Here is a 13,414-nt window from a genome sequence, read left to right on the forward strand (position 1 = left end):
AACCTCTCCAGCCCAGAAAGGGAACAATTTAAACTGGAGTTTAATTCATACAGATACTAAACATTGTTATAGGTTTTTAAATTTTTATTTTTTCTTGTCTTGATTTTCTTCTCTCTCTCTCTTACTCTAATCTTTCTTTTCCTCTCTTTTTCTTTGCCTGATTTGACTCTAATTCACCCAGTTTCCTTCTCTGGTGTTCCTCTGTTTCTTTCTCAGTGGTTAAGATGATAAACTGTTGGTCCGGTCGTTCACTAAAGGCCAAGATATCCCATTGCCCTCTCTGTACTGTTACTAGCTCACACTTTCAGCAATTTGCGATGCAAAAATATTTTGAGCTGCAAGATGAGGGAAAAAGCCTAACTAAACGGGACACACCGCGAGATGCCCCACTCCGCTCCAGTAAATTCTGGCTCACGGTGCTGCTATGCACACCGTCGTCTAGTGGACCAGCTGAGAATTGGTGAAAGTCCAAATGTCACTCAGGGCATTGATTTGAATTTGGTAATCTTTCATTTTAGGAGTCTCCAGTAGCCGACCTAATCCCAAACCAGCCAATTCTCACCCTTGCCCCCTTCCTTAGTCTTAAAGACCCGTTAGTTAGCAGAACTCTGGATTGATCACAGTATATTTTGCCCTCTCTGAACAGTTTGAGTGAATTGGTGGACAGAAAATGACTGTCACTTTTTATATTGTCTATATTTCACCAGCGACTGCGGGGGAGCTGTCAACACCTATAATTTATCGTTTCTTTGGGAGCAGAAAGTGATAAATAACGAGTTTAAAAAACGAGTCCTACGGTTTACTAAACGTCACTAGGTCTGAAATGGAAATGCAAACTACACACTTCCAGCACAATGTACTTTGATTGTAACACTATAACGTTATTAGCACAGACTCTCAGAGTTTAAAATGTGTGTCCAGACAGCACTTAACCCATCATTAAAGTCTAGTGGGACCTAATTAACATGCGTGGCTGAAAATTGAAGTACTGTTTAAAAGTTGCTTCAAAGCAGGTGGACAAGAGCTAGGCACCAGCGGTTGCCATAGAAACACTCAAGTGAAGCAAAATAAAATAACAGTTGGTTTCGAGTTTTCGGTCTAACAAGGAGGAAGAAATCCAGAAACACTTACCCCAGTTCAGAGCCTGCACTTGGATTTGCCGCTTAGAAGAAATTCAGGGTTTTTTGGTCAAAAGAAAATGCAAGACTGACTTCCAGAACGGCTCTTATTAGCGGTCAGCACTCCGGATGACTACACCGTGCATGTGGCTTGCTGATCGGAGGTGAACCCATGGTTTGCTTGTACACCCTCATCAGCCGCTATGTGCAGGATGAGCCCTTTTCTGCGAAAAGCCCATCCTTTCTCCGAGGCACTCAGGACGATTACAGACAGGATTGTGGAGCAAGCAGGGCACAGCAGCCCATTCTCATTCTGGCCACTGAGCGATGTCAACAGCAAAGGGAGAGGAGAGCAGGGGAGAGAGAGAGAGGAAGGATAAAAAAAAGTTCATTAACTGTTCAAGCATTCAGAGGAAACAGGCTGACTCTGATTGTATCTGCTGAAAATAAGAAAAAAAATTATCTCAGTGCATCAGAATTGAGCCACTTCTCTATTTCTCCCACCCCGACTCTGTGCCTAGTGTGTGTGTTTTTTTTATCAGCAGTGATTACTGGAGGGAGGCTGGCTCTCGGCTGATACACCATGTAATGTGTGCTGCCTGGATTTCATTAAGCCTGAATGCATTGCGGTCACACCACAGAAGCCTTGTCTGGCAAGCTGCCTATTCCATGGGCATGATTTCCAGCGAGGAACCTCAGATCTCAGTTGCTTTTATTAACCCCCCCCCCCCCAAACTTCAAAAGACCTCTCAGAATACGTACCTTGTACAGCAGCTACAATAGGTTCCAACTGACACCGGGAACACGGCGTGTTTCTTCCCGAGTTGTTTTCCTTCAGCCTCAGCGCACTTCAGAAACCTTTTTAATTCAGCCCAGTGTTCCCTATACACTCAGCCCTTTTATGTTCTTTCTCAAGCCCCAATAGGGTTTCCTTTTGGGAGAATGGACACAAGTTGTACCATCCGAACCCCACAAAAGCATTTAAAACTCAATAAGATATTTTAAACTATTTTCAAGATTAAAAAAAATCCTTTGCAAGGAAGGTGGTGGGATTGGGGGGATGTGCTGCCACTTTCTATCACAAAATGGTGCTTGTGACAGCTAGCAGAGGGGAAATCATTTTTTTTAAAATTAGGAAGCACCGGAGGAAATGCAAGAGTGGAGAAACCTTCCAAGGGGGAGACTCTGGACAGAACTCCAAGCAGTAAAACTAACAAAAAAACCTGCTTTTTGTTTCTGAAATGCATCCGAGGGGGAGTTGGAGCCGATTAAGAGCTCTTTGTCAAGTGCTTGGCATTTTTATGACTGGCCTCATTAGTAAAGGATGCAGCAGCTTGTTTTGAGAAAACAGCAGCTGTCGGGTCAGGAGATAGTTTTCAAATCTTTGACATGTGGAGTTTTTTTGGGGGTGGGGGGGTTGGTGAAGATGAGTGGGGGTTAGGTTGAAGGAAAGAGGAGGAGTCTCCGCTACACTGAGTGAATGAACTTCACAACTGCTGGACTGCACCCAAGGAATGTTGTGCAGTGATTGCAATCATTTGCTGCCTCCAGCAGTTTGATGGCTGTGGGCAGTGAGGTGCAGAAAATTACTAGGGGAATATCATGGCGTGGTGTGGTATATTTATTACTAGGGGAATATTATGGCGTGGTGTGGTATATTTATTACTAGGGGAATATTATGGCGTGGTGTGGTATATTTATTACTAGGGGAATATTATGGCGTGGTGTGGTATATTTATTACTAGGGGAATATTATGGCGTGGTGTGGTATATTTATTACTAGGGGAATATTATGGCGTGGTGTGGTATATTTATTACTAGGGGAATATTATGGCGTGGTGTGGTATATTTATCACTAGGGGAATATCATGGCGTGGTGTGGTATATTTATCACTAGGGGAATATCATGACATGGTAGATTTATTTAATAGGTAGATGCATAGCATTGATGCAGCCCCAAAAAAGTTGATGATTTCAGAATGGCTTGGATTGTAAACTTATGATGTGTGCCAATAAGTACTTGTGTGGGGTTTGTAACTTGAGGTGTTTGCAGTGGCTCAGAGTGTAATTCTCTCTGAGTCAGAAGGCTCAGGGTTCAATTTCCACTCCAGAGATTTAAGCATAAAATCTAGACTGATTCTCCAGGGTAGTACCAAGGGAGTGCTGCGCTGTCAGAGGTTTCTGTTTCTTTTTTTATTTTTCCATAGCATGCGAGCATCACTGACAAAGCCAGCATTTGTTGCCCATTGTTGCCTAATTGCCCTTGTGAAGGTGGTTGTGAGCTGCCTTCTTGAACCTCTGCAGTCCATGTGGGGTAGGTACACGCACAGTGCTGTTAGGAGGGGAGTTCCAGGATTTTGATCCAGCGACAGTGAACAAACCATGATAATAGTTCCAAGCCAGGATGGTATGTTGCTTGGAGGGGAACTTGCAGATGGTGGTGTTCCCATGCATCTGCTGCTGTTGTCCTTCCAGGTGGTAGAGTTCACGGGTTTGGAAGGTGCTGTCTGAGGAGCCTTGGTGTGTTGCTGCGGTGCATCTGATAGATGGTACATACTGCTGCCACTTTGTGTCAGTGGTGGAGGGAGTAAATGTTTGTGGATGGGGTGCCAATTAAGCGGGCTGCTTTGTCCTGGTGTTGAGCTTCTTGAGTGTTGTTGGAGTTGCACTCATCCAGGCAAGTGGAGAGTATTCCATCACACTCCTGACTTGTGCCTTCGAGATGGTGGACAGGCTTTGGGGAGTCAGGAGGTGAGTTACTCGCTGCAGGATTCCTAGCCTCTGACCTGCTCTTGTAGCCACAGTATTTATATGACCACTCCAGTTCAGTTTCTGGTCAATGGAACCCCAGGATGTTGATAGTGGGGGATTCAGCGATGGTAATGCCATTGAATGTCAAGGGGGGATTGTTAGATTCTCTCTTGTTGGAGATGGGCATTGCCTGGCACTTGTGTGGCATGGATGTTACTTGTCACTTATCAGCCCAAGCCTGGATATTGTCCAGGTCTTGCTGCATTTCTACATGGACTGCTGAGGAGTCGCGAATGGTGATGAACATTGTGCAATCTTCGGCGAACATCCCCATTTCTGACCTTATGATGGACAGAAGGTCATTGATGAAGCAGCTGAAGATGGTTGGGCGTAGGACACTACCCTGAGGAACTCCTGCAGTGATGTCCTGGAGCTGAGATGATTGATCTCCAACAACCACAAACATCTTCCTTTGCATCAAGTATGATTCCAACCAGCAGAGAGCTTTCACCTTTAATTCCCATTGACTCCAGTTCTGCTCGGGTTCCTTGATGCCATACTCGGTCAAATGCTGCCTTGATGTTCAAGGACAGTCACTCTCAGCTCACCTCTTGAGTTCAACTCTTTTGTCCATGTTTGAACTAAGGCTGGTAATGAGGTCTGGAGCTGAGTGGCCCTAGTGGAATCCAAACTGAGCGTCACTGAGCAGGTTATTGCTAAGCAAGTGCCGCTTGATAGCACTGTTTGACACCTTCCATGACTTTACTGATGATCAAGAGTAGACCGATGGGGCGGTAATTGGCCGGGTTGAAGTTGTCATGCTTTTTGTGCACAGGGCATACCTGGGCAATTTTCCATATTGCCGGTAGATGCCAGAGTTGTAACTGTACTGGAACAGTTTGGCTGGGGCACGGCGTGTTCTGGAGCACAAGTCTTCAGTTCTATCGCCAGAATGTTGTCAGGGCCCATAGCCTTTGCAGTATCCAGTGCCTTCAGTCGTTTCTTGATATCACCCAGAGTGAATTGAATTGGCTGAAGACTGACATCTATGATGCTGGGAACTTCAGGAGGAGGCCGAGATGGATCATGCACTCGGCACTTCTGGCTGAAAATGCATCAGCCTTATTTTTTGCACTTATGTGCTGGGCTCCCCCAGCATTGAGGATGGGGATATTTTTGGAGTCACCTCCTCCAGTTATTTCTTTAATTGTCCTCCACCGTTCACAACTGCTTAGATCTGATTTGTTGGTTATGGGATCGCTTCGCTCTGTCGCATGCTGATTACACAGTTTGGCACGCAAGTCGTCCTGGGTTGTAGCTTCACCAGATTGACACCTCATTTTGAGGTATGCCTGGTCCTGCTTCTGGCGTGCCCTCCTGCACTCTTCATTGAACCAGGGTTGATCCCCTGGCTTGATGGTAATGGTAGAGTTGGGTATATGCCAGGCCATGAGGTTACAGATTGTGGTTGAACACAATTCTGCTGTGCCTCATGGATGCCCAGTTTGCTTTGCTAGATCTGTTCGTAATCTATCCCATTTAGCATGGTGGTAGTGCCTCACAACATCATGGAGGGTATCCTCAATGTGAAGACGAGACTTTGTCTACACAAGGATTGTGCGGTGGTCACTCCTACCAATACTGTCATGGACAGATGCATCTGCGACAGGCAAATTGGTGAGGACGAGGGCAAGTATGTTTTTCCCTCGTGTTGGTTCCCTCACCACCTGCCACAGACCCAGTCTAGAAGCTATGTCCTTTAGGACTCAGCCAGCCCGGTCAGTAGTGGTGCTACTGAGCCACTCTTGGTGATAGACATTGAAATCCCCTACCCAGAGTACATTCTGCACCCTTGCCACCCTCAGTGCTTCCTCAGTGGTGCTTCCTCCAAGTGGTTTTCAACATGGAGGAGTACTGATTTATCAGCTGAGGGTGAGGGGGCGGTAGGTGGTAATCAGCAGGAGGTTTCCTTGTCCATGTTTGACCTGATGTCATGAGACTTCATGGGGTCCGGAGTCAATGTTGAGAACTCCCAGGCAACTCCATCTCGACTGTATACCATTGTGCCATCACCTCTGCTGGGTCTGTCCTGCCAGTGGGACAGGACATACGTGGGGATGGTGATGGCAGTGTCTGGGACATTGTCTGTAAGGTATAGTTCCATGAGTATGACAATGTTGCTTGACTAGTCTGTGGGACAGCTCTCCCAATTTTGGCACAAGCCCCCAGATGTTAGTAAGGAGGACCAGGTCTGGCTTTGCCGTTGTCGTTTCCGGTGCCTAGGTCGATGCCGGGTTGTCTATCTGGTTTCATTCCTTATTGACTTCGTAGCGGTTTGATAAAACTGAGTAGCTTGCTGGGCCATTTCAGAGGGCACTTAGGAATCAACCACATTGCTGTGGGTCTGGAGTCACATGTAGGCCAGACCAGGTAAGGACAGCAGATTTCCTTCCCTGAAGGACATTAGTAAACGAGATGGGTTTTCTGACAATCGACAATGGTTTCATGGCTATCATTAGACTAGCTTTTAATTCCAGATTTATTAATTTAATTCAAATTCTACCTTCTGCTGTGGTGTGTCCCCACAGCAATACCCTAGGTCTCTGGATTAGTAGCCCAGTGACAATATCACTACGCCACCGCCCGCCCTCCCCTTTCTGCATCATATTCTAGCCATCTGGTCAACTGAGCTAACAGCCCTCTTGGATGAGATATCAAACCAAGGCTCTGTCTGCCCTCTCAGGTCGCTGTAAAAGGTCCCACAGTACTGTTTCAAAGAAGTTCTCCTTGGTGTTCTGGCCAATATTTATCCCTCAACCAACATCACTAAAAAACAGATTAACTGTTCTTGCTGTTAGTGGAACCTTGCTGTGTGCAAATTGGCTGCCGCATTTCCTACATTACAACAGTGACTGGATGTCAAAAGTACTTCATTGGCTGTAAAGTACCTTAAGATTGTAAAAAGCGCTAAATAAAGGCAAGACTTTTTTAAGCTATAGGCATAGTACATTCAGTATATTCCAATTTACTGTGTTGCAGTTCTGTGTATTTATTTAGTATATAACTATTACACTTCAGTACATTTAGTATATTACAGTTCAGTAGATTGTAATTTAGTATATGGTAATTTAACATTTATAGGAGGCACCGTAAGCAGTGTAGATGGAAGCATAAAATTGCAGAGTGATATTAACATTTAATTGAATAGGCAAAACTGGGGCATATGGATTTTAATGTAGGCAAATGTGAGATCATCTGCTTAGGACCTAAAAAGGAAAAAAGATCCAAAGAGACTTCGGGGTTCAGGTACATAGATCATTGAATTATCATGAACAGGTTTAAAAAAGAATCAAAAAGGCTGGCCTTTATATCTAGAGGATTGGTAGATGGGCTGGTAAAATGGGCAGAGCAGTGGCAAATGGAATTTAATCCTGAGAAGTGTGAGGTGATGCATTTTGGGAGGACTAACAAGGCAAGGGAACAAACAATGGATGGTAGGACCCTAGGAAGTACAGAGGATCAGAGGGACCTTGGTGTACTTGTCCATAGATCACAGATAGATAAGGTGGTTAGGAAGGCATATGGGATACTTGCCTTTATTAGCCGAGACATAGAATATAAGAGCAGGGAGGTTATGATGGAGCTGTATAAAACGCTAGTTAGGCCACAGCTGGAGTACTGTGTACAGTTCTGGTTACCGCACTATAGGAAGGATGTGATTGCACTGGAGAGGGTGCAGATGAGATTCACCAGGATGTTGCCTGGGCTGGAGCATTTCAGCTATGAAGAGAGACTGGATAGACTAGGGTTGTTTTCCTGAGAGCAGAGAAGGCTAAGCGGGGAACTGATTGAGGTATACAAAATTATGATAGGCATTGATAGGATAGATAGGAAGAAACTTTTTCCCTTAGCGGAGGGATCAATAACCAGGGGCCATAGATTTAAGGTAAGGGGCAGGAGGTTTTGAGGGGGTTTGATGAAAAATCTTTTCACCCAGAGGGTGGTTGGAATCTGGAACACACTACCTGAAGGGGTGGCAGAGGCAGGAACCCTCACAACATTTAAGAAGTATTTAGATGAGCACTTGAAACGCCATAGCATACAAGGCTACGGGCCAAGTACTGGAAAATGGGATTAGAATAGATAGGTACTTGATGGTTGGCACAGACACGATGGGCCGAAGGGTCTGTTTCTGTGCTGTATAGCTCTATGACTAGAATAGAAGTCATGCTTCCATTATACAAACCGCACCTGGAGTACTGTAAACAGTTATGGGCATCACACCATAAGAAGGCTATATTGGCTTTGGAGGAAGTGCAGCGTAGATTAACCAGAATAATACCTTGACTAAATTATAAAGAGCTGTTACACAAACTAGGGTTGTATTCCCTGGAATTTACAAGGTTAAGAGGCGACTTGATGAAAGCTTTCAAGATTATAAGGAGAACAGATAGGGTAGATAGAAACTATTTCCACTGCTTGGAGAGTCTCGGACTAGTGGGCGTTATGACCAGGTGAGAAAGGTGTCTAGGGGTCCCTTTTAGCCTTTGCCTGGTCTTATCGTAACAAGGTTTAATTTTAAACACACCGTGTTTTGATCTCCTGCTTGGTGAATCCTTGTTCACCACTTTCCAATTGTAAGGCAAAGAAATGAGCACAACCAGGTTTTCTCAGGTTTAAAGAAGAAAAGTGAAATTTATTAGAACTTTAGGTTAACGCCTATGAATACATGCCGCGCCTCACGCTAGCATGAATGTGCGATACGCACGTGCAAATAGAGACAGAAAAGAGCAGAAGAAAAATAGAGAGGTTTGAGGCAATATCAGAAGAGTTACTTGTTACTGTGCTTTGAGCTCACTGTAGTCCTTGATTGTGGGTAGATCTTGCTTTTCATTGGGGCCCAGTATTCTTCTTAAACCTTGTTCACTGTAGGAGACTTTTCTCTCTTGGGGTTCCTATGTCTTCAATGGTTTCTGAAGCTGGTGAGAGTGAGATGAGAGCAGACAGGAGAGAGGTCTTTTCAGTCCAGGAGCAAAAAGCTTTCTGAGTTTTAAAACCCTGTGCTAAGTTAAAATTCAAAAACTCCAACTGCCAGTTAGTCATGTGACTAAACTGGTCTAGCCAGGTCTTCCGTGTATTAGGGAAGCAGGGACTGGGTCTTTTGTTCCAAGACTGTCTGCTGGTATGCAAAAAAGGTCTTTCCGGCGAAGGGCCTGGCAATTCCTTCTGATAGGCCCTCTTTTCTTCCCAGCAGCAATATTAAGTTTTAATGTTCATGTGGCGAAATAATGTGTGCCTCATTCTTGGCAGGTGGGGGCCTGCATGACAGGGGCATGATCTAAAAATTAGAGTTAGACCTTTCAGGAGTGAAATTAGGAAACACCTCTATACTCGAAGGGTCGTAGAAGTTTGGAACTCTCTCCCACAGTGATGCTAGATCAATTGTTAACTTTAAACCTGAGATTGATAGATTTTTGTTAATCAAAGGAATTAAGAGATATAGGGCAAAGGCAGGTATATGGAGTTAGGTCGCAGATCAGCCATGATCTCATTAAATGGAGGAACAGGCTTGAGGGGCTAAATGGCCTACTCCTGTTCCTATCTTCCTAATATATTTAGTATATGACAGTTCAGTTTGCAGCAGTTCAGTATATGATAATTTAGGATTAAATTTAGTATATTCTTTGATGAGTTCAGTTTATTACAGTTAATATTATTAATTGTTTATAATATCACAGTTTAGTACTTTGCAGCTTTCAGCAACATCTTCCATTTTTATAATAACTAAAAATATCCTGAGGTACTTTGCAGTATGGAATACTGAAATATTCAAGTGGGAAGGGAGGAGAGGGAGAGGGAGGTTGAGTTGTTTAGGAAGGAAGTTTTACAAGGTGGGACCCAGAGGGTCCTTGTCACTTCCTTGATTACTCCCTTTTCCAACTCTTCTATCTTGTGTTTCAGGCTGGCCTTGAGGGCAGCTGGAACTTTCCTTGGCAGATGCTGAATTGGTTTTACCCTCTCATCTACTTTGAGATGATATTCTCCAGGAAGACATCCTAAACCTGTAAATACATGGTTGTACTCCTCTAGGATCTGTTCCGCGGTCAATGGTTTATTGCGCTGCAACACGTTGCAAATCTCTTTTTGCACGTTGAGGGTTACCAGTCCAAGCTTTAGACTTGCTTCAGCTGAGATGAGTGGCTTTTGCTTGCCGTCTATGATCTGGAATTCCAGATCTTCATTCTTGCCATTGCATTGGGCTGTCAGAGTAACTTGTTCTCTTGGCACTAGTACGGTGCCATCATATAGCCTCAACCTTACTTTCGAAGGCTTCATTTTTGGATCACAATGTTGAGCCACTTTGCATAGGTCTGTGAAGGTTGTGATGTTGCATGACGCACCGGTGTCTATTTGACACTTTATGTTGACTTGATATTCTCCTTCTGTAGTCATCATTCCAACAGTCACAAACCATTTATCACCTATCGACCTGACTGAATCAACCTGTTGTATGGTGTATAGTAATTCGTCAGAATCTTCAGCTGACATCTCTCCAGTGGCCATCCATACCTGTTTGTTGTGCTTCCTTCTAGCCAAGTACTTGTGTGCAAAATGATTCAGCTTCTTGCTCTCCCCATGCTGGACATGCCTTCTTTTCCTGTGCGTGATGTCCTCCGCAGTATTTGCATCCCGCCCTTTGTGATCTTTCTGCGCTTTTGGCCTGGAATGCAAGGCCTGGTTTGTTCTGCCATGAAAATGGTCTAGCTGCTGATTTACAACCTCAGCACTTCTGCACATGTCAGTCGCTTTCCTGAGAGTAAGTTTGTCTTCTCTCAGTAGACATGCTCTCACTGCAGGATATCTTATACCGAATACAATCCTGTCTTTAATTAGATCATCTTTTAGTTGCGCTAATTCACAGGATTCTGCGAGCTGTGTTAATGCAGTTACATATTGATCAATGGACTCTTTTTCATCTTGGACCCTAATATTGAACACACACCATTTATAGGTTATGTTCACTTGGGGTTCAAAGCGTGCCTTCAGGGCGTTCAAAATTTCTGCTGTCCATTCTTTTTGTTCTTCAGAGAGATTTAGGGTGGAATATACTTTGTAACAGTCTCTCCCCGACAATGATAAAAGTGTAGCTACTCACAGCCGCTCTGGTTTCTTAATTAAATCTGTCACAATTTCATAATTTTGCCATGGCGAGTGGAAAAACTGCCAATTCTGTTTCATATCACCTTTCATTTCTACCAGCACAAGCAGAGGAAAATTTGCAGCCATTGTCTTACCCTGTGCTTTCAGCTGTTTCTTTGTTCCTTTCCTGTGGCTTTTAGCAGTTGTGATCATTCCTATGGCCTTTGTTCCGTAGCTGTGCTTCTTCACTATTCAGTCTCAGCCCCACTTCTGACATCATGTTACGGGCTCACAGGACACCAGTCTGGTGTGGACTCTGCCTTTAATGAAACTGACTGTAATGGCTGCCCCTAGTCAGAGTGCCTCATGACTACAGCAAGTCAGGGGGCACATTAGTACAGTATTGCATTTCTGTCCTAAACATGGAGAAAGGAAGGCAGGGTTAAAATCTCAGCTCGTCTGAACCCCGTTAGGAGGAGGATGTGGGGAGAAACTTGTCTCGACCTGCGCACAATCTGGGACAGAGTTACACAATTGGCTTGAGCCCGCCAGCCCACTTTCACAAAACACGAAGTTGAACTGCTGATCACAAAAATTAGTAAAAATGCATTTGAAGATTTCCTGAATCTGGGTTCTGCAAGAGTAGCAGGTTATCTGCTAATCATCATTCATGTTCTGCTTTTCTTGTCCAGAATAATTTCAGATGGCAGGTATGTGTTCAACAGACTGGCTGACAGTTGTTGCTGCCTTTCAAAGCTTTGTTTTGTTAGTTAGTGACTGGACTTTGTTGAAAATGAACTGATTATAATCATGTTATTACAAAGATGATAATTAAATCTAATGGCAGTTATACACCGCCTCCTGACGAATGACAGATTTTGGACTAGCTTACGGTCACCAAAGCAGAAACATTTGGGAGCAGGAGGCTTTCTGATCGCGCAGTAGGCAAATTCCCTGCATGGTTTGCCAAGCAGGCCACAATCACCAACTCCAACCCCTGACCTCTGCCGAATTAGATCTCAGTCTCAGTTGTGCCCCTGAAAATAGTCAGCCAGCTCTATACCACCCTTCAGTGTACTCTGCTGGAGGGTTCTTGTTTGTGCGGATATCTAATATGCAGGCCATTCAGCACTTTATAAAGACTGAAACCAGCCTCTTGTAATACTCTTGACTGCTAAGACCTGTACATAGATGATACTTGGAAGCACCAGGACTCTGCAGACAATCTGGGATTGTGCAGATCTGATTTGCAGACTCGACTACACCATTTGTTTTCATAGAATGATACAGCAGAGAAGGAGGTCATTCAACCCATTGTGCCTCTATTTGAAAGAGCTATTAATTAATTCCACTTCCTTGCCCTTTCCCCAGAGCCCTGTAAATGTTTGCCCTTCAACTATACATTTAACTCCCTTTTGAAGTTATTATTGAATTGGCTTCTACTGCTCCTTCAGGCAGTGCATTCCAGATCATAACTTGTCATGAAAAAGTGTTCTCCTCATCTCATCACTGCTTCTCTTGCCAGTTACCTTAAATCTGTGTCCACTGGTTACTTACCCTCCTACACTGGAAACAGGTTCTCCTTATCTACTCTATCAAAATCCCTCATGATGTTGAACATCTATCAAACCTCCCCTTTCTCTCTCCTCCTCCTTCCTGAAGACCTAATTATCAGATTATGGGAGGGATTATCATCCAGTACCTCATCCAAATGGTCGGTTTTCGCAAGTGAGCCTTGAATGTAAAGGCGTTAGTGTGGCTTTATAGCCAAACTTGGTCTTGTAGTTAGTGCACAGGTAGTTCCAGCAGAAGCTGCTGCACACCAATCAGGAGCAGAATGCTGGATGGCTTTCCCCAAGCCTGCAGCCTGGGCTACTGCTGCCCAAGGGAGCTCCTTGCACATGTTTAACTATTCCTGCCAAATAGCTGGTGACACCAGAATGGTCTCAATTATAAACCTATGACATGCAAAGGTAGGTCTTTGTGTGGGGTTTGTAACTTACACTATTGGAGCAGGAGTAGGCCATTCAGCCCATCAAACCTCCTCTGCCGTTCAAACAGATCACGGCTGATCATCTACCTCAATGCCTTTTTAATCACTATCCCCAAATCCCTTGATGTCATTAGTATCCATAAATTTATTGATTTCTGTCTTGAACATGTTCAATGATTGAGCTTCCACAACCCTCTGTGGTAGACAATTCCACAGATTCACCACCCTCTGAGTAAAGAAATTCCTCCTCATCTCACTCTTAAATGGCCCTGCCCCTTATTCTGAGACTGTGTCCCCATGTTCTAGACCAGGGTTGTCCAACATAGTGGGCCAGGATCTGGCCCGCTAAACGTTTCCAACCGACCCGCAGATGTAAGCTGTTCCCGGGGCCATTCCACATCCACACCATGAC

General features: G+C 44.4%; 2 protein-coding genes across 10 annotated transcripts in view; one reads left to right on the forward strand and one right to left on the reverse strand.

The window, feature by feature from the left end:
* gpr146 (G protein-coupled receptor 146) overlaps positions 1 to 1,968 on the reverse strand; it is an 89,459-nt gene extending 87,491 nt beyond the window's left edge. For 4 of the 5 annotated variants that reach the window (XM_068055845.1, XM_068055842.1, XM_068055847.1 and 1 more), the window contains exon 1: positions 1,132 to 1,629. The gene's annotated coding sequence lies outside the window, so the exon portion shown is untranslated. Of the gene's footprint in view, positions 1 to 1,131; positions 1,630 to 1,880 lie in introns of those variants that run through there. The other variant, XM_068055844.1, reaches the window with a different exon arrangement.
* The window catches only part of LOC137383282 (uncharacterized protein C7orf50 homolog), a 393,434-nt gene that overhangs the window by 358,079 nt on the left and 21,941 nt on the right, over positions 1 to 13,414 (forward strand). The gene's annotated exons all lie outside the window — the stretch shown is intronic.

The sequence above is a fragment of the Heterodontus francisci genome, chromosome 24 (assembly GCF_036365525.1).
Source record: "Heterodontus francisci isolate sHetFra1 chromosome 24, sHetFra1.hap1, whole genome shotgun sequence".
Classification (NCBI taxonomy): domain Eukaryota; kingdom Metazoa; phylum Chordata; class Chondrichthyes; order Heterodontiformes; family Heterodontidae; genus Heterodontus; species Heterodontus francisci.